Source organism: Perognathus longimembris, unplaced genomic scaffold, assembly GCF_023159225.1.
Source record: "Perognathus longimembris pacificus isolate PPM17 unplaced genomic scaffold, ASM2315922v1 HiC_scaffold_151, whole genome shotgun sequence".
NCBI lineage: Eukaryota > Metazoa > Chordata > Mammalia > Rodentia > Heteromyidae > Perognathus > Perognathus longimembris.
Genome location: NW_025956518.1, coordinates 80,673 through 100,052, shown reverse-complemented (window position 1 = coordinate 100,052; position 19,380 = coordinate 80,673). Strand labels below are relative to the sequence as shown.

General features: G+C 38.5%; 1 long non-coding RNA gene and 1 pseudogene across 1 annotated transcript; both read left to right on the top strand.

The window, feature by feature from the left end:
- The first annotated feature begins 993 nt into the window (after positions 1 to 993).
- Positions 994 to 5,328, top strand: LOC125344547. Its single transcript, XR_007209582.1, has 3 exons — positions 994 to 1,167; positions 3,834 to 3,894; positions 5,167 to 5,328. It is a non-coding gene; the product is annotated as an uncharacterized LOC125344547 (long non-coding RNA).
- Positions 5,329 to 7,319: 1,991 nt separating this feature from the next.
- Positions 7,320 to 16,477, top strand: LOC125344548 (annotated as a pseudogene).
- The last annotated feature ends 2,903 nt before the right edge of the window (positions 16,478 to 19,380 follow it).

Sequence of the window (19,380 nt, the reverse complement as noted above, 5' to 3'; positions counted from 1 at the left end):
AAGAGTCCTACCAGAGAAAAACGTGCTTACAATCTAAAAGGCATTCCACAGTGCACTCCTTGAGAAATCCAGAACTCTTCCCAAGTGAGAATGGTTTAAGGAGCAAATACCTAACAAGAACAAAAAGTCTGGGACTTTACCTTCTGGGGTAACCAGGAAGATCTCTTCCCATTCAGGGAAAAAGCCAGACACCTAGTTTTACAGACTTGGGTGTGGTCTGTTTTTTACCCTAAATTGTGTTATCATCAGCATCACTGACAGCATATCATTGTTTCCTCACTATAGAAGGTGGAGCTCCTACCCACTTACAGCTCACATCCTCTGCTAGAAAACCCTAGGGACTGGAGTTTTTTAGCTAATCCCCGGCAGGCCTAACCACTGAAGCCGGGCCACATCTAGCAGCTTGCAGGAGCTACTGACTCCCCTAGGGTTTTTTCAACACAAGCCACCATCTTGTGCTCTTCATTCATTTTTCCCACCTTCTCTTTGGTTCACCTCCCTAGGCAAAGGATTCAAGCCACTGTTGACCACTCTGCAAAATGGACACAGCGCCCACATCTTATGATCAAGTGGTCCTAAACCATCTCCGCTTCAGAGCTTTCAAGTAGTTTCAACTTTCTGAAACTTGCTAAACACAGGTGAGGGCAAAGTTTATAGAGTAATTTATGAATCTTCCCATTGTGGAACTTAAAGCAACGAGAAATGGAAAGTAGAAGAAAAGTAAGGAGGTCCTAGGAAGTAGGGGAGAGTAGAAAAGGCTAGCAGAGTAGCCATGCTTATTAATATTCTAACAGGAGAACGTCTAGAGGGCAGTTCTCTCTAGTTCTCAATAATCCATATATAGAAAGAGGGCGGGGGAGGAAAAAGGTCTCGCGATTTCTGAGAGCTTTGGGACCTGGCGGATTTCAAGATGCCGCGATGTTAAGTGAACAAACGTGAGTAAGGGAGTAACCGTAAACCGTTTAAGCAGAGGAGCACGCTTGGGTACTGACGAGCCTGTCAGACTGGATATATTGTGTTCACAAACTGTTTTTCAGAACTGCAGTTTCCTGCTGAGAATCCCAGTTGGACTCATATCTGCCGTGGGAGTCCTTCCCTCCAGGTTCTCAGTTGTCGTCAGGGATGAGTTATGTGCCGTTGGGAAATTCGTTTGGGCTGGACCAGCAAGTAAGTGGCTATGAACCTGGGGATCTCATCTCTTTGTAGACACTTTCCTTCCCAGCTTTATCTAACTTGGCTTGTGGCCACAGTGGTAACTAGTTTCAATTCTCCTGGCCTTTAATTTGTTGAGGCCATAGAACGATGTGAAACTGTAGTTTTACAGGATTAAGTTTTAGCTGAGTTGTTTGGTCAACAGAATGGTACTAAACAGAATTTGTATGTTGTGTTCTAAGTCATACACAATGGCGTTTTGTTTGGTAAATCTTGAGCATTAGTAATGAGCAACTGGTGATTGTGATGGGGCTCAGGCCTCTGGAGGGACTATTTGTGTGAACTTCACCCTTGTTTACATCGATTACAAGATAATCTGTACTGGTGGCCTGAGGCATGGTATTTTGATGGCTAATTGAGAACGTGCCTATTGAGTAGGGAAATGGAGAATTTTTTTCTGTGTCTAAAGTGTGGGTGCAGCAGTCCACTCAGTAGGGCCTGCTACTATGGTGATGGAAACAGATGTGTTCTTCCTCAATTCTTGGAGATGCCATGGACTGGAAGAAGTTTGAACTGCAGCAGAGGCAAACCGAGATTCATTTTCCACAGAATGGAAAGTTTTGTGACATACAAGAACAGAAAAGGATGCTTTTCTTGACAGATGTCTGTACCTAATAAAGTTTAGACTGAAAGAGGAATGGACACCAGAGATGTTAGGAATGGTGTAAAGTTATACCATCTTAAATAACTAGTCGAAAACATTGTTTGTAAATACAAATGTATATCTTTGTTTTACCTAGGGACAGCCAGAGGAAATAATAGGCACATGGTTTTGTTCACTTGGGTGAGTCTGTGAATACCAAAATAATTCAAAGGCAGAATTTAATATATCATTTGTGCGATTTTCTTCTTTTTTTTTTTTTTTGCCAGTCCTGGGACTTGAACTCAGGGCCTGAGCACTGTCCCTGGCTCCTTTTGATCAAGGCTAGCACTCTACCACTTGAGCCACAGCGCTACTTCTGGCTTTTTTCATATATGTGGTGCTGATGAATGGAACCCTGGGCTTCCTGTATGGGAGGTGAGCACCCTACCACTTAGGGCATATTTCCAGCCCCGGGATTTTTTTTTTTTTTTGAGGTCAATGGACATGAAGAACATACAGTATGTACTACAAGCACTGTCTGTTATCGCAAGACATTTCCTAGTGTGAGTCATTCTCTGATATCTACCTGAAAGCAATTTACCTTATTTTTAAAGGCTATATGAGTAGTATGACAATTCGACGCTTAGGATTTTTTCACACCACAGTTGTGTTTATGTAGACTATCAATGAAACAATATGTTAAATGCAGCATAGAAATGGAAAAGTTAGAGCCCTGGTAATCTATATATCTGATACTTTTTTCATAAATCTATACAATACTGATAATATTCTCATGGTGCCAGTGCTCATGCCTGTAATCCTACTTAGGAGACTACCCCTGTGACTGACAGAAAAAAAGAAAAAAGTCTCATGACAACTGTAGTTAAATAATAAAAAGTTCAAAAATAGGTTTATTTTTAAAAATTTTTTTTTGGCTGGGCTTAAGCCGTGAACCTGGAGCCTAGGTATATCGCCCTGAGCTTCTTTTGCTCATGACCATCTCTACCACTTGAGCCACAGATCCACTTTTAGCTTTTTTCTGAGTAATTTATTGGAGATAAGAGACTCACAGACCCTTCCTGCCCAGGCTGGCTTCAAACTTCAATCTTCAGAATTCAGCCTCCTGAGTGGCTACAATTACAGGAGTGAGCCTCTAGTGCCTAGTCATCATAGTTTTGCAAGCATGTTAATGGTATAATAAGTAGCAAATAAATGACAATAAGTAGCAAATAAATGAACTTTGGCTTTTGTTTTGTGGAGGCAAAATAATTAGTATTTATATAGTTTGTCCTGTGCTTCAGTCATTTTTTCATAGGTATGAGTATAAAGAAAAGTTTTTTCATCAGAAAAGTTGTTTATTTTCTGTTGTATAGAGGAACTTTATTCTACAAGTTTTCATTTTCTGTTTGAAGAGTAATTTTAGAACTTCTCATGCCTAAAAAAGGAAAAAGAATTATACTTTCAACCTGTCAAGTTTTAATTTAGTACTATGTAAACACACATGGTATTGAGCCATCTGGTCAGTGATAAATTTTTTATTTCATGTTTAGTGATTTATCTAAAAAAAATATGATTAGGTTATACAGGAACTATGGGAGCCTCAAACAGCCCTAATGTGGTAGTTTTTGTTAATGCAAGGGCTTCAACTTATAGTGTTAAGTTCTCATGGCTTTTTCCACTCAGGTTGGTGTTTTTGAGCAGCGATAAGTCCCACAGGACTGTCGGAGTAGCTAATATTACAGTCAGAAACACAGGCACTTGACTGTTGTTACTTTGATTTATAGGTTTAAAGTGCTGTCTCATAGGAAAGGACAGTGATATTGCAAACATTAGTATCACATGGGTAAAATTTTAAGTTATTGAAAAATTGAAATGCCATTGGGGTGATTGAAGAGCTTTTACTATGAGAACCAGATCTTTCAAGTAGACCAAGAACCTAACAAAAACTGTAGAAATAAAATTTAAGACTTCATTTGTGTTTTATGATGTCTGCTCGGTATTTTATCTTAAATTTTTAATGTGTTAACATCTTTTCCAGTTTGCTGATCTAGACCTGAACTCCTCTAATAATCAAAGTGGAGGAGGAAGTACAGCGAGCAGTAAGTCATTTGTTGAATTTATAGTATTTCTGTCTAGTTATTTCTTTAAAAAGAAGACATTATTTGAATTACTTTCAGTTTTTTTGTTGGTTTTTTTTTTCTTTTGCCAGTCCTGGGGCTTCCACAGCACCACTTCTGGCTTTTTGTGTTTCTGTGGTGTTGAGGAATGGAACCTAGGACTTCATGTATGCGAGACAAACACCCTACCACCAGCCACATTCCCAGCCCCCTAATTTTAGTTTTCTTCTTGTACATTTTTATACCATGATTAATGGTTGCCCTTCCCCATGAAAATGCAGAGATTTAATGATGAAATCAAGTTATATTAATTCTTTGATAGTAGGTTTGGCTGTTTTGCTTTTAGAGACTTGTTTGGAGTTAATATTTGGATGAGGCATTTGGAGTTATTTGTAGCAATTGGTAAATAACCCTGGAAAATCTTGGTGGTTTTTTTTTTTATTTCAAAGCTTTTCATTAATTTCTTATTATACATGTTTAGTTTTGAATTTTAAATTCAGAGGAAGTTAAAATGGATTTATCCAAGTTTTCAAGTAGAATTAGGTGTTTTTACCTCAGTTGCTTTTTTCTTTCAGTTATATAGGCTCGCAGTTGATGATTTTAATACCTTAAAAATTAACTTTTTGAGCTGGACCATGGATAGCTCATGCTTGTATAATCCTAACACCTTAGGAGACTGACATCTGAGAATCACCCAAAACACCGAAGTAGAGCTATTGTTCAAGTGTTAGCCTGGAGCCAAAAAGCTAGGAACAGCAACCAGGTTCTGAGTTCAAATCCCAGTACACATACACACACACATTTAAAATACATAGTTGAGCTGTGGATATAGTTCTGTGAATTCAAATAGTGGTCCTGGTTGGCGGAATCAAAGTAAATATTCTTTGTAGCTGATTTTTCTTTCTTTTTTTTTTTTGTATTACTGTTTTGTTTTTTTGTTTTGTTTGTTTTTTGGCCAGTCCTGGGCTTGGACTCTGGGCCTAGCACTGTCCCTGGCTTCTTTTTGCTCAAGGCTAGCACTCTGCCACTTAAGCCACAGTGCCACTTCTGGCCATTTTCAGTATATGTGGTGCTGGGGAATCGAACCCAGGGCCTCATGTATATGAGGCAGGCACTCTTGCCACTAGGCCATATCCCCAGCCCTGTATTACTGTTATAAGGTATTTTAGCAGTAGAAAAAATTACTCTGGGAAATTGACATTTTGGAAAAAATGTATCTTGGAGAGAATATCAATATTACATTTTCTCTTCTAGAAGAGCGCTATATACCTCCTCATTTAAGAAAAAAAGAAGCATCTAAAGTATGTCATTATGGCATATGGGTAAACCTGACTTTTGCTTTTTTGGTTGTTTTTGGTCATGGGGCTTGAACCTGGCCTGTGCATTACCGCTGAGCTTTTCAGCTCAAGGCTAGTCCTCTACCATTTGAGCCACAGTGCTATTCTATTTTCTGGTGGGCAATTAGAGATAGGATTCTCACAGGCTTTCCAGCCTGGACTGGCTTTTGAGCCACAATCCTTAGATCTCAGCCTACTGAGTACCTAGATGACAGGCATGAGTCATTGGTGCCTGGCAGGCTTTTATTTTTAAAAGTAAAGACTGGGGGAAAATATAAATTTACAAAATGTAAACATTGGGCTAGGATATAACTCAGTTGTAAAATGCTTGCCTAGCAGATTGTAGCGTTTGATCCCTAGTCCCAAAAGGGAAAAGACAAAAACACACAAAATATAATTAAAAACAATAAAGATGTAAGCTTTTTTTTCTAGTGCTTCTTTCACATCTGTCTTCAAGAGTTTGCTTTTCAAAACTGGGTACGGTGTATGGCTCACACCTATAATCCTAGTTTATCAGGAGGCTGAGATTTGAGGATTGTAGTTCAAAGCCAGCTCTGGAAGAAAAGTCTCCATGAAACTCTTATCTTCAGTTAGCCACTCAAAAACTGAAAGTGTATCTGTGATGCAAAATGGTAGAGCACTGGTCTTGAACAGTAAAGGTAAGAGACAGTGCCCAGGCACTGAGTTAAAAGTCGCGCCCTCCCCCCCCCCCCAAAAAAAAATGTGCTAACTTTGTAGACATTTATATAATGGTAAATCATGAACAGTCTTTATTTCCTTTGCAGAGTGGGCCCCAAAGGTTTAGATTATATACATTTACGTATATTACCAAGTATTTAATCCATAGATATTAAGAAGGAAGTGTGTGGTATGGTTACTGGCGGCTTGCACCTGTAATCCTAGCTATTTAAGAAGCTGAGGTCCAGAAGATTGAGATTGAAAAGTCTGCTAGGATAAGAAAGCCCCTTAGACTCGATCTCATAATAATAATATTAATAGTAATAATATTAGGAGAAGGAGGAAGAAGAGGGAGAAGGAGGAGGAGGAGAATCAGCAGCATGATGTCTGGAGGCCCCTGTTATTGAATGCTAATCAATAAAGGACAAGCCAAAGTTCAGACCACAAAAGAAAAATATTATGGAAATAGTATGAATACTATGTGTTAATGAAAGAGATAACATAAAGTTTACAGAAGGAGTCAGAAAAAGTACTTAAAGCCAAAAGGAAACAAAGTATTAATATAAAATGAAAGGCTCTGGAGATTGTAATTGTCTATATAGTATAGATTAATTAGTGAAAGAATTCCTTATTTTCAAATTACTGCAGAGTTATCTTTTTCTTTTTCTTTTTTTTTTTTTTTGGCCAGTCCTGCAGCTTGGACTCAGGCCTGGACACTGTCCCTTGCTTCCTTTGACTCAAGGCTAGCCAGCACTCTGCCACTTGAGCCACAGCATTTTCTGTCTATGTGGTGCTAAGAAATTAAGCCCCGGATTCATTCACGCTAGGCAAGCATTGTACTACTAAGCCATATTCTTTTCACAGACTTTCCTGCCCCATATGGCTTGCCATGATTCTCATATCTCAGCCTCCTGAGTAGCTAGCTACAATTATACATATGAACCACCAGCACCCAGCTGCCCCTCTTGATGCCCTTGCTTTAGTCTTTTTTGGGTGGGTGTACAGAAATGTGTCACCTTCCCAGAACGTTATTCTTGAGGCAAAATAGTTCTTTGTTTCATCTGTTACATTTTGGTAGAGGAGAGGCTAAATAAAGATTGAACATCAGCTAGCTCGCTAGCTGCTGCTGAGACATGAGAATCAAAGGTTAAAGCCAGCCCAGGCAGACAAATCAGACTTTTTATCTCCAATTACACAGCAAAAAGTAGGAAGTGAAGTATTTCCATTTGGCAGAACTCCATCATTTAGCAAAAAGCAAAGTAGAAGCGAAAGGTCACAAATTTAAGCTCAGTACTGGCATGAAAAAAAGTTACAAAACAGCTGTCTGTGGAAAAGCCATTGATTTTTTTAATCCCACCAAGGATCAAATACATGCCATGAGCATGACAAATTTATGCTATTTTTGAAAATAGAAATAGTAAAGTATTATCCACTTGTAAAATTTGCTTTTTTCTTCAAGGATTCTATGATAAGGACAGTTCAGGGTGGAGCTCTACCAGTAAAGATAAGGATGCCTACTGCAGTTTTGGGTCTCGTGACTCAAGAGGAAATCCCAACTATTTCAGTGATCGTGGGAACAGTTCAAGAGGAAGGTAAGAATTTAGCTTAATTAGGCATTTGTTACTTGTAAGAGTGTTAAACAATTGAGCTAAGCAAGGCATTTGTGCCTTAGTATTCAATCCTAGTTACTCAGAAGGCTGAAAATTGTTTAAAACCCCAGACCAGGTTACAAATTCTATGAGACTCTTTTCACTAACAAGCAAAAAGCCTGAAGTAGACCTGTGGCTTCAAATGATACTGAAAAATCTAAGGGGCAGAGTCCAGATCCTGAGTTCAAGCTCTATCCCTACACACATCACTTTTTTAAAAGTCAATAAATACCCAGGTACCTATCTTTTTCTTTTTTTTTTGCCAGCACTAGGACTAGAACTTAGGCCTGCGTGCTGTTCCTAAGGTTCTTTTGCTGAAGGTTAGTGCTCTATCACTTTGAGCCACAATACCTTTTCCACTTTTCTAGTGGTTAATTGGAAATAAGAGTGTGGCAGACTTTCCTTCCTTAGATCCCAGACTCCTGAATAGCATGGAGCCACCAATGCCTGTCTTACATAGGTACCTTTCTAGAGATGGTAATTTCATCTTATAAATTTCCTACATTATTTATGTGCAGATTTGATGATCGTGGTCGGAGTGACTATGATGGTATTGGCAGTCGTGGTGACAGAACTGGCTTTGGCAAATTTGAACGAAGTGGACATAGTCGTTGGTGTGACAAATCAAATGAAGATGATTGGTCAAAACCTCTTCCACCAAATGAACGCTTAGAGCAGTAAGATAGTTTTTGAAATGTATGTTAATTGTAGTGAGACTTTTAATGTACTCTAACATATATAATAAATTTTATTTCAGTGATCTTTTTTCTGGAGGGAACACTGGGATTCACTTTGAAAAATATGATGATATACCAGTAGAAGCAACTGGCAATAACTGTCCTCCGCATATTGAAAATGTGAGTTTTTGTTTTACTTTTTATTTGTTTATTCAATTAATGGGTTTGAACTTGTGCCCTGGCCTGGGTGCTGTCCTTGGGCTTTTTTGTTCAAGGCTACTCTGTTTTTTTAGTGGTTAATTGGAAATAAGTCTCACAGAATTTACTGCCTTGCAGGCTTTGAAACACACATCCTCAGATCTCAACCACCTGAGTAGTTAGAATTACAGGCATTAACCACCAGCACCTGGCTTTGTTTTAACCTTTTATATTATGTGCTATAAGAAAAAAATGATAGGGGCTGGGGATATAGCCTAGTGGCAAGAGTGCCTGCCTCGGATACACGAGGCCCTAGGTTCGATTCCCCAGCACCACATATACAGAAAACGGCCAGAAGCGGCGCTGTGGCTCAAGTGGCAGAGTGCTAGCCTTGAGCGGGAAGAAGCCAGGGACAGTGCTCAGGCCTGAGTCCAAGGCCCAGGACTGGCCAAAAAAAAAAAAAAGATAGTTACTATTATGAATAAACTTTTGGTGTTTTTTTTTTGCCAGTCTTGGGGCTTGAACTCAGGGCCTGAGCAATGTCCCTGGCTTCTTTATGCTCAAGGCCAGCACTCTACCACTTGAGCCACAGTGCCACTTCCAGCTTTTTCTGTATATGTGGTGCTGAGGAATCAAACCCAGGGCTTTATGTATACGAGGTGAGCACTTTACCACTAGGCCATATTCCCAGCCCTGTTATGAATATCTTGAAATCGAAAATATGTAAAATGTAAGAACCTGAATTTCTTCATTATTTGAATTAGACCAAGAATTTTTTCGTTTTGTTACAAAAAGGTACTCTGATATCAGCCTAAACCAAGGCATTATAGAAATACTAATAGTCATTGATTTGAGTTACTTTGATTACATTAGTGTAAAATAAAAGTAGCTTTAGATAAGTTGGGGGCAGGGGGTTTATGGCCACAATTCTAACTACTCAGAAGCTAAGATCTGAGACAACAATTCAAAGCTAGCCTGGATAGGGACGTCCATGAGACCTTTTTCCCCCCCAGTCCTTGGACTTGAACTCAGAGCTTGCATGTTATTCTTTTTGTGCTTAAGGCTAGTGCTCTACCATCTGAGCCATAATGCCACCTCTCTCTTTTCTAGAGTAGTAGTTTGAGACAGTCATACACACTTTCCTGCTAGGCTGGCTTCAAACCACGAACCTTAGATCTCAGCCTCCTCAGTAGCAATAATTACAGGTGTGAGTCACCAGTGTCCAGCCCTTGAGACACTTATCTCTACTTAATCAACAAAAAGCCAGAGTAGAAATGTGTTCAAGTGGTAGTGTGAGAGCCTCAAGCAAAAAAGCTCAGGGACACAATGCCCAAAACTGAAGTCCAAGTCCCATTCATTACTGGCACACACATATCCTCCCCCCCTCCCCAACTGCTATAGAAGTAACATTTCTATTTATATTGATCTGGTTCAACTTCTTTCACAGTTCAGTGATATAGAGATGGGAGAGATTATCATGGGGAACATTGAGCTTACTCGTTACACTCGCCCTACCCCAGTGCAAAAACATGCTATTCCTATTATCAAGAAAAAAGAGACTTAATGGCTTGTGCTCAGACAGGTAAGTTTGCTTGTTAATGAACAATATAATACTTTAACTGGGACATGCTGTAAGTGTAGTATTTTCTTTAGGAAGCCTGTATATCCTATTTTTGTGGTTTTGATGATAGGTTAAGACTAGTTAAGGTATATCTTTTTGTATTAGACATTTGAATCTTTGAATGAAACCCAGTATACACATACACATAAATTCAAAGACTTTTGGGGAAGCCTTTAGCAAATTTCAGCTTAAATTGCCACCACATGAAAAAATTGTGAATTTGGTGGGAGGGGAATAAGCATAAATACAAAATATAAAATCAGAGGAAAATATGTGAACCCATTAAAAAATGTGAATTCCAGTTTGTGGGGAATGAGTCAGAGATGTATAGAGTTCTGTAACAGTTTGACCATGGGTGAATAAACTGTAAAATATTTCTTATATGTTGTGTGTGTTACATGTTTACATGTATATATTTACATGCTTACCTGCCTTTGCCATAAGAAACTTGGGGTTTATTTAGATATTTATTACTACAATAAACACATCTGTAAACCAAACTAGTAGTTGTTTAAGAAAAAACTTGGTTACCAGGCACTAGTAGTTAGGCTTATAATCCTAGCTACCGAGGAGGCAGAGATATGAGGATTGTTATTTGAAAGCCACCCAGACAGGAAAGACTGTTAGACTCTTATCTCCAACTAAACACCAAAAAGCCAGGGGTGAAGTTTTTACTCTAGACTCCAGCATAATTTCTAGCCTTGAACAAAGAACTCTGGAATAGTGCTTTGGCTGTTTTTGTTTGTTTGTTTGTTTGTTTGTTTGTTGTTGTTGTTGTTGTTGTCCTGGCACAAGGCTAGCACTCTACCACTGTGAGCCACAGCTCCACTTCTGGTTTTTGAGAGGTTCGAGTTAAGAGTTTCACAGACTTCCCTTCCATGCATGGCTTGGAACCATAATCCTAAATCTCAGTCTCGTGATTAACTAGAATCACAGGACTGAGCCACTGGCACCCATTTTCTGCTTCTGGCTGCTTTTTGTTTGGTGTGGTAGGGGGATGATAACTGTTTTTTTGTTTGTTTTTTGTTGTTTTTTTGCCTTTTCTTTTTTGGTACTAGGGATCAGACCCACCGATATTGGACTTACTAGGCAAGTACTTTGCCCCTGAGCTACATCCCAGGCCATTCTGGCTGATTTTAAAAAATAATTAATTGTCACCACAATAAGAATTGACAATTTTTTCTTTAACAGAGCTTTTAAGCCATGGCTTTTTTAAACAGGGTCTGGAAAAACAGCAGCATTTCTTCTACCCATATTGAGTCAGATATACACAGATGGTCCAGGAGAGACTTTAAAGGCTGTGAAGGTAAAAGCTTATTTGTAAAGTAATACATTTTGTGGACAAGAATTGTTATAGATCTTTAAATGGTGCTAATTGTACATTATTTTGTGGTGATGTAGATTACAAAAAGCATCTTGTTCTGATGACTTAGGTACAATAAAGAGAAAGTATTGGATTTTATTTAATGTTATGCTTACTCTTAGGAAAGTGGAAGATATGGGCGCCGCAAACAATACCCAATTTCATTGTTTTGGCCCCAACAAGAGAATTGGCTGTACAAATCTACGAGGAAGCGAGAAAAGTAAGTCTTTGATTATTGCTTTAATTATCAATTGTAATATTTCTAAGACTAATAAACTTTTTTCCTTGTAGTTTTCATACCGATCTAGAGTTCGTCCTTGTGTCGTCTATGGTGGTGCTGAAATTGGGCAGCAGATTCGGGATTTAGAACGTGGATGCCACTTGTTAGTAGCCACTCCTGGGCGTTTACTAGATATGATGGAAAGAGGAAAAATTGGATTAGACTTCTGCAAGTATGTTAGTTTTTACAAATGGAAGGGTTTTTTTGTTTGTTTTTTTTTCTTTCCAGTGCTTGGACTTGGAGCTCAGAGACAGAGCACTGTCTGTCCCTGGCTTCCTTTTGCTCAAGGCTAGCACTCTGCCACTGCAGCTACAGTGCCTTTTCTGACTTTTTCTGTATATGTGGTGCTAAGGAATCGGACCCAGGGCTTTATGTATGTGAGGCAAGCACTCTACCACTAAGCCAAATTTCCAAACCTAGTATTTTTTTTTAATAATCTTAATTTTTTAAAAACTTGTAATATCATTCCCTCTTATAGTACTTTGTCCTAATTTTCCAGTTTCTGAAAATGGTAGTGAACAGTGGAATTTTAACAGACCTTTTGTGATTCTGTTTACTACCTGACTAGATTAGTATAGTTAATTTTAGAAACACTATGCAGTATATTTATGACATATAAACCAATGGCTTACCTAAATTCAGCCGTTTTCCATTAACAGATACTTAGTGTTGGATGAAGCTGATAGAATGCTAGATATGGGATTTGAACCTCAAATACGACAAATAGTTGAACAAGATACAATGCCACCAAAAGGAGTTCGTCACACTATGATGTTTAGTGCTACTTTTTCCTAAGGAGATTCAGTATTACTAAAATCTTCCTGTGGAATGTTGGTGTTTTTAGGTACTTTTGTAGGTAAGTTATGTATCAATACAAGATAATTTAAGTGGTTTCTCCACACCCCTTCCACTTTTTCAGATGCTTGCTCGTGACTTCCTGGATGAGTATATCTTTCTTGCTGTAGGTAGAGTCGGCTCTACTTCTGAGAACATCACACAGAAAGTAGTTTGGGTTGAAGATTCAGACAAAAGATCTTTCCTACTTGATCTTTTAAAATGCAACAAGTAAGACTATCATAGAATCTGTAAGATGTAATGTTAGTCCTTTAATCCTCATAATCAACTCCCTTTGCTCTTCAGTATCCTTTACACAAAACACAAAGATTGGGCTGGTAATAGGGGCCTTATGGCAAGAGTGCTTGCTACCTCATATATATGAACCAGCACCAAATATAGAAAATGGCCAGAAGTGGCACTGAGGCTCAGCTGGCAGAGTGCTAGCCTTGAGCAAAAAGAAGCCAGAGACAGTACTTCAGGCCCTGAGTCCAAGGCCCAAGACTGGCCAAAAAACCCCACAAAGATTAAGCTAATTTGGTAAATAGGTGATAGTGTTAAATCATGGCTAACGAAAGTTTGCTGATTTTTCAGGGAAAGATTCACTGACTTTAGTGTTTGTGGAGACCAAAAAAGGTGCAGATTCTCTGGAAGATTACTTACAACAGGAAGGATATGCATGCACAAGCATTCATGGAGACCGGTCACAGAGAGATCGGGAGGAGGCCCTTCACCAGTTCCGATCAGGAAAAAGTCCGATTCTAGTGGCTACTGCTGTGTGTATATAATTTTTTTATTTAGTCATTTGTGAAGTTTGCTTTTTTTTAAAATTACTTTGCTTGCTTTGAATTCTTTGAATTGTTTGTTTGGGTTTGTTTTAGGTAGCAGCAAGAGGTCTTGACATTTCAAATGTGAAACATGTTATCAATTTCGATTTGCCAAATGACATTGAAGAATATGTACATCGTATTGGACGTACAGGGCGTGTAGGAAACCTTGGTAAAGTGTTTGGATTTTTTGTGTGTGTTTGCCAGTCCTGGAGCAGCACTGCCTCCAGTACTCTACCACTTGAGCCGCAGCTATACTTCAGCTTTTTGGGTGTTTAACTGGAAATTAACTCACAGTCTTACTGTAGTCTCGTTAGTCTCGCAGTCTTTCCTGCCTGGTCTAGCTTTAAATCTTGAAAATCAGATCTCAGCTCTCCAAGTTGGTACAATTATTATAGTTGTGAGCTACCAAAGCCTGGCTGATATTTTTTGTTTTCTTTTCTTTTTATGATGGTCATGGGGCTTGACCCTCAGAGGTAGGCACTGTCCTGAGCTCTTTTGCTCTAGGCTAGTGCTGTACCACTTTGAGCGACTGTGTCACTTTCCGTTCTCTGGTGGTTCATTTAAGGTAGGAGTCTCAATAGATTTTTTTCCTGCCTGAGCTGGCTTTGAATAGTGACTCTCAGGGCCCAGCCTCCTAAGCAGCCAAGATTATGGACACTAGCCACCAAAGCCTGGCTTTTTTAATGTATTGGTTGATTGATAGGCAAAGTATTTTTTAAATGTAGCCCTTTATTTTTAGGGAAAAAACTTAAGTAATAAGCTAACCAAGTTTTTGTTGCAATCTCTGACTAAATTCAAATGAAAAGTGTTATTTTGTATCACTATGTTACAGGCGACTTAGGCTTCTAAGTACTTTCATTAATTTTTAGGCCTTGCCACATCATTTTTTAATGAGAGAAATACAAATATCACCAAGGATTTATTGGATCTTCTTATTGAAGCCAAACAAGCAGTGCCATCTTGGTTGGAAAGCATGGCTTATGAACACCATTACAAGGGTAGCAGTCGTGGACGTTCTAAGAGGTAGAAGTCATTTTTAACCTTTATTCTGTTACTTGCTCAGGGAAGAAATTATACTTGTTATCTTATTAATTAATTAGTTGCAAGTAATTTTTTTCTTGCCAGTCCTTGGGCTTGAACTCACAGCTTGGGCATTGTCCCTGAGCTCTTTTCTCAAAGTTAGTGCTCTACCACTTTAGCCACAGTACCACTTTTCTGGTTTTAATTGAAGATAAGAGTCTTAAGGATTTTTCTGTCCCAGCCCACTTGATTCTCAGATCTTAGTCTCTTGAATAATTAGGATTACAGGCACGAGCCACTATTGCCCAGATTGTAAATTAAATCTAAGTTTTAGCTAACTTAATTCATTTCCTTTGGATAACTGATAATATCAGAGTGACAGAAAAAAAAGTCTTTACTGTTAAAGCTTTTAGGAATAACCATTAAAATAAAGTGATTAGAATAGGAATTAACTGAAAAATCAAGTTGGGAATTGGGAAACTTGAACAGAAATGACCACTTTACTTGAATTTCATACTCATGGATTACTACCTAGTGTCTTTCCTTAACTAGTAGATTCAGTGGAGGATTTGGTGCCAGAGACTATCGACAAAGTAGTGGTTCCAGCAATTCCGGCTTTAGTAGTAATCGTGCCAGCAGCAGCCGCAGTGGTGGAGGTGGTCATGGTAAAACAGAGGATTTGTTGGAGGTAATATTAATCTTTCTTTTGAAGTTATAAGACACATATACATACCTACATATACATAGTCATGCTTTCTAAAACATAAGTTTGTTACCCATACTGAGACTTGAACTCAGGGCATAGGCTCTTTCCTTTTTTTGCTAAAGGTGCTGATATTTTTACCATTTGAGCCATTTTTGGCTTTTTTCCTGTTTAGCTGGAGAGTCTCAGGGACTTTTTTTACTTTCTGTCTTTGAACCAGTAACCTCAGATCTTAACATCTGAAAATAACTAGGAGCTACCAACTGGAAATTTAACTTTTGAAAAACACTCTAAATTTCCAGGTTACCTTTTTCCTGGTGATTGCAAACTTAACTCATGGCTCTCACTTGCTAGATAACCATACTTCTATTTCCATTTTTCTTTTGTTGTTTTGTTATTGTTGTTATCTCTTGTACCAGCATTGGCACTTGAACTCACAGTCCTCTAGCTTTTTTGTTAAAGGCTAGTGTCTCTCGCTTCCAGCTTCTTGCTGATTAGCTGGAGACAAGAGTCTCACAGCCTTTCTTGCCCAGGCATGCCTCAGATCTCAGAGTTGGCAGAACACAGATGTGAGTCACTGGTGAGTGCTCAGGTTACCTTTGTTATTTTTGAAGTAGGCCCTAGTTTTATTATATCCAGTGTAGGTGTGAGCCTCCTAATTTATACTTTCTAACAGTGGGATAGATAATAGGCTGAAGCCATGTTGGTTGAGAAGTAATATCTTAAACTTTTTTTCTGTAGCAGTATTTCTGATCTTATACATTGAAAAGTGGAAGGAAAGGGAAGATATTAACAGTAGAGGATTTAATTTCTCTTTTTAAATGTTTCTTGATAGGTGGATATGGAGCATTCTATAATAGTGATGGATATGGAGGAAATTATAACTCCCAGGGGATTGACTGGTGGGGCAACTGAACCTGCAGCAAAGTCATCCTTTTATACAAGTCAATATGAAAACCACGTGTAAATTTAGCCAGACAGTGTATCCTGTAGCTTCAAGTACCTGCAATGCATTACCAGCCGTGATTCTCCTGAAAATTCTAAAGGAGCTCAGTCACCAGAAGAAATGAAAGGAACAATCAGCATCCCTGTTCAGAAGCGATTTGAAGAAAACGTGTAGTTTGGATTAATTCATCTCCTTCCTGCTTAGTCCCACCCCAAACTGCATTATAATTTTGTGACTGAGGATCATTTGTTTGTTAATGTACTGTGACTTAACTTTAGACAACTTACTATTTTGATGTCCTGTTTACTCAGCAGTGTTCAAAATATTGATTCTTTTGACCAAATAAATTTACTAAACTTGGGCTACAATCAAAAGTTGGCACACAAGGGTGATACAACTTACCAGGAATCTTTGTTCATATATTTTATGTTAAGGAAAAACATAATAGCCAGCATTAGGACTCTTTAAGTATATGTAGACTGTGAAAAGAAACATCTTACAACATGGTGTTCAATGTGGCAACTCATGGCTCAGGTGCTGGTTTGCTCATGGTAAGTCTTCTACCACTTGAACCACAGCTTCACTTCTCCCTGTATGGTGGTTAATTGGAAGTACAAGTGTCATGGACTTTACTGCAGAGACTGGCTACCAACTTCATTCATCAGATCTCAGCCTCCCGAGTAGCTGGGTTTAAGCCAGGTGTGAGCTTTTAATGTTAAATCCCATTAGAATTTTATCAACATAAACAGACCCCAGCATTAAGCAAATATAGAGGTAAAATTTTGTCAAAGTTAGAGATCAGATTGGCAGTTTGGAATTAATATAAAGAGCCACAACATTGTTAAAATGCCTACATTTTCAGTGGTTTTATGAATTTTGTTTAGATAAGTGTGTTTATTCTCTTCCATTTTCTCTGTCTGGCATATTTTAGTCACCTACGTGTAGTTATCTTTGTGTGTAGCCCTGATCAGGACTCAGTAGGAATATTATCAGTTTATTTGCTTCATTCAGTTTGCTGAATGTAAAAATATTGAAATACAAAGATTACTATGTTTAGCATTACTTTATTGTATTTAGGTGCCATATGCTATTTTTATCCTGAGTTTTCTAAAATAAAAAGTGGAGCATAATCCCTACTATAATTGTTCCTTAATATATTGAATTTGTATACTTGAACTGAGAATCTTAACAACCAAAGCATTTGCTGAGGGGTGTGGGACGATGGGGGCTTGCATTCTTTGGAGTTTGAGTGATATCCCTGAGCTTGAATTCCTCAGGGTTTGGGTTCTGTCTCTGAGGTTTATTGCTAAGCTCTTACTTTCCACTTTTTCCCCCCCTGCTTAGTTGAAAATGAGAATTTCATCAACTTTTCTTACCAGACTTTGAACCATAATCCTTAGATCTCAGCATTCTGAATAGCTGTGATTATAGGCAAGAGCCACTTGCACCCCAGCTTTAAAAGATACTTTTACAATAATTGATGCTGTTGCAATTGTGCCTTCTGATTGTTTCAATAACAGATGAAGTAGGTTGGAGCCTAGAGAATAAAGGATTTTATTAAAAAATACTGTACATTTGAAGGCTAGTATATATAGGTATAGATACAGTTATGTTGACATGAACTATAACTGCGTCTTTTTGTTTCTTATTGGTACTGAAATGTGAGCTCAGCTTTATGCTTTTTTGGCATATGTTCTATGTTGAGAACTCTTTTGTTAAGCCTAGTTTTTTAGCTTCTTCTGAGCAGCTGGAATTATGAATGACAACTATCTTGAATGCCAACTTTTTTTTTTCTTTTGCCAGTCCTGGGCTTGAACTCAGGGCCTGATCACTGTCCCGGAGCAGCTTTTTGCTGAAGGCTACCTCTCTACCACTTGAGCCACAGCACCACTTCCAGTTTTTTCTGTTTAGACGGTATTGAGGAATTGAACCCAGGGCTGTACACATGATAGGCAAGTACTCTACCACTAAGCCCAGCTAGAATATCAACTTTTTAAGCTAGATTTACACAGATATAAGGAATGTGCCGCCTCATATGTTTACAGATAAAGTATTTTACTCATCCCTCACTGGATGTGCCATAAACATGTGCGTTGGATGTTTTTATTAAATGGAGATATGTCAGCCTGATACTTTTATTTTGCCAGTCCTGGGCCTTAAATTCAGTGTCTGAGCCCTCTTCTTGTCTTTTTGCTCATCTAGCACTCTGCCACTTGAGCCACAACACCACTGCTGAGGAATTGAACCTAGGGCTTAATGTCTACAAGGCAAGCACTCTTGCCACTCAGGCCCTGTTCCCAGCCCAGCATGATACTTTTGCGGGCATTATTTCTGTTGCAATTTCATATCTCTAGAAGACAAGGGCTAGTTCCCTTTGTCAGCAATTCATTCTGTATTTGTAATCTTAACCACTCAGGCTGAGAATTTGATCATCCCAAATCCATCTATTGATGGACAGAAAAGTTCATTAAACTTTATCTCCAAAATAACCAGCAAAGGCTGGGAGTATGGCCTAGTAGTAAAGTGCTCACCTCGTATACATGAAGCCCTGGGTTCTATTTCTTAGCACCACATATATAGAAAAAAGCCAAAAGTGGCACTGTGGCTCAAGTGGAAGAGTGCTAGCCTTGAGCAAAAAGAAGCCAGGGACAGTGCTCAGGCCCTGAGTCCATGCCCCAGGACTGGCAACAAAAAGCAAAACAAATAAAATAACCAGCAAAAAGCCAGATGAGAGACATAGTTCAAGTGGTAGAATATCATTTGAGAAAGCAGTTACTGAAGTATATGTGTGTGTGCATAAATATACATATATATACACATAGTATATTTTACCTCCCTTTTAATACTGATGTGTATGTTATACATATGTATACACACATACATATGTACATACACACGGACACATTAGTATTAACTAAAAGGACCTAAATATACTAGTCTGTAAGAAAATTAAAAGGAAAAGTCTTGAAGATGTCCTGATTTGTAGTTAATTCAAATAAGTCTCATTGGATGCTAATGGCCCACACCTGCACTTAGCATTTTGGATGCTGATATCTATGGGTTGCAGTATAAAGTTAGCCAGGGCAAAAAAAAAAAAAAAAGCCTTTAGACACATCTCCAATTAGTCAGAAAAACCTGGCAGTAGAAATGTGGCTCCAGTAGCAGGGAACCTACCTGTACCAACACAAAGTGCCTGGTAACTGACATGAAAGTAGCCTACTTGTAAATCTTCACATAATATAGCCCAGTGTTTAGCCACTATCAAGGATGAGTTAATAGTCTCCATCCTCTACCATCTCAGCATTTTAAAAGTAAAATTTCCACATAATGCT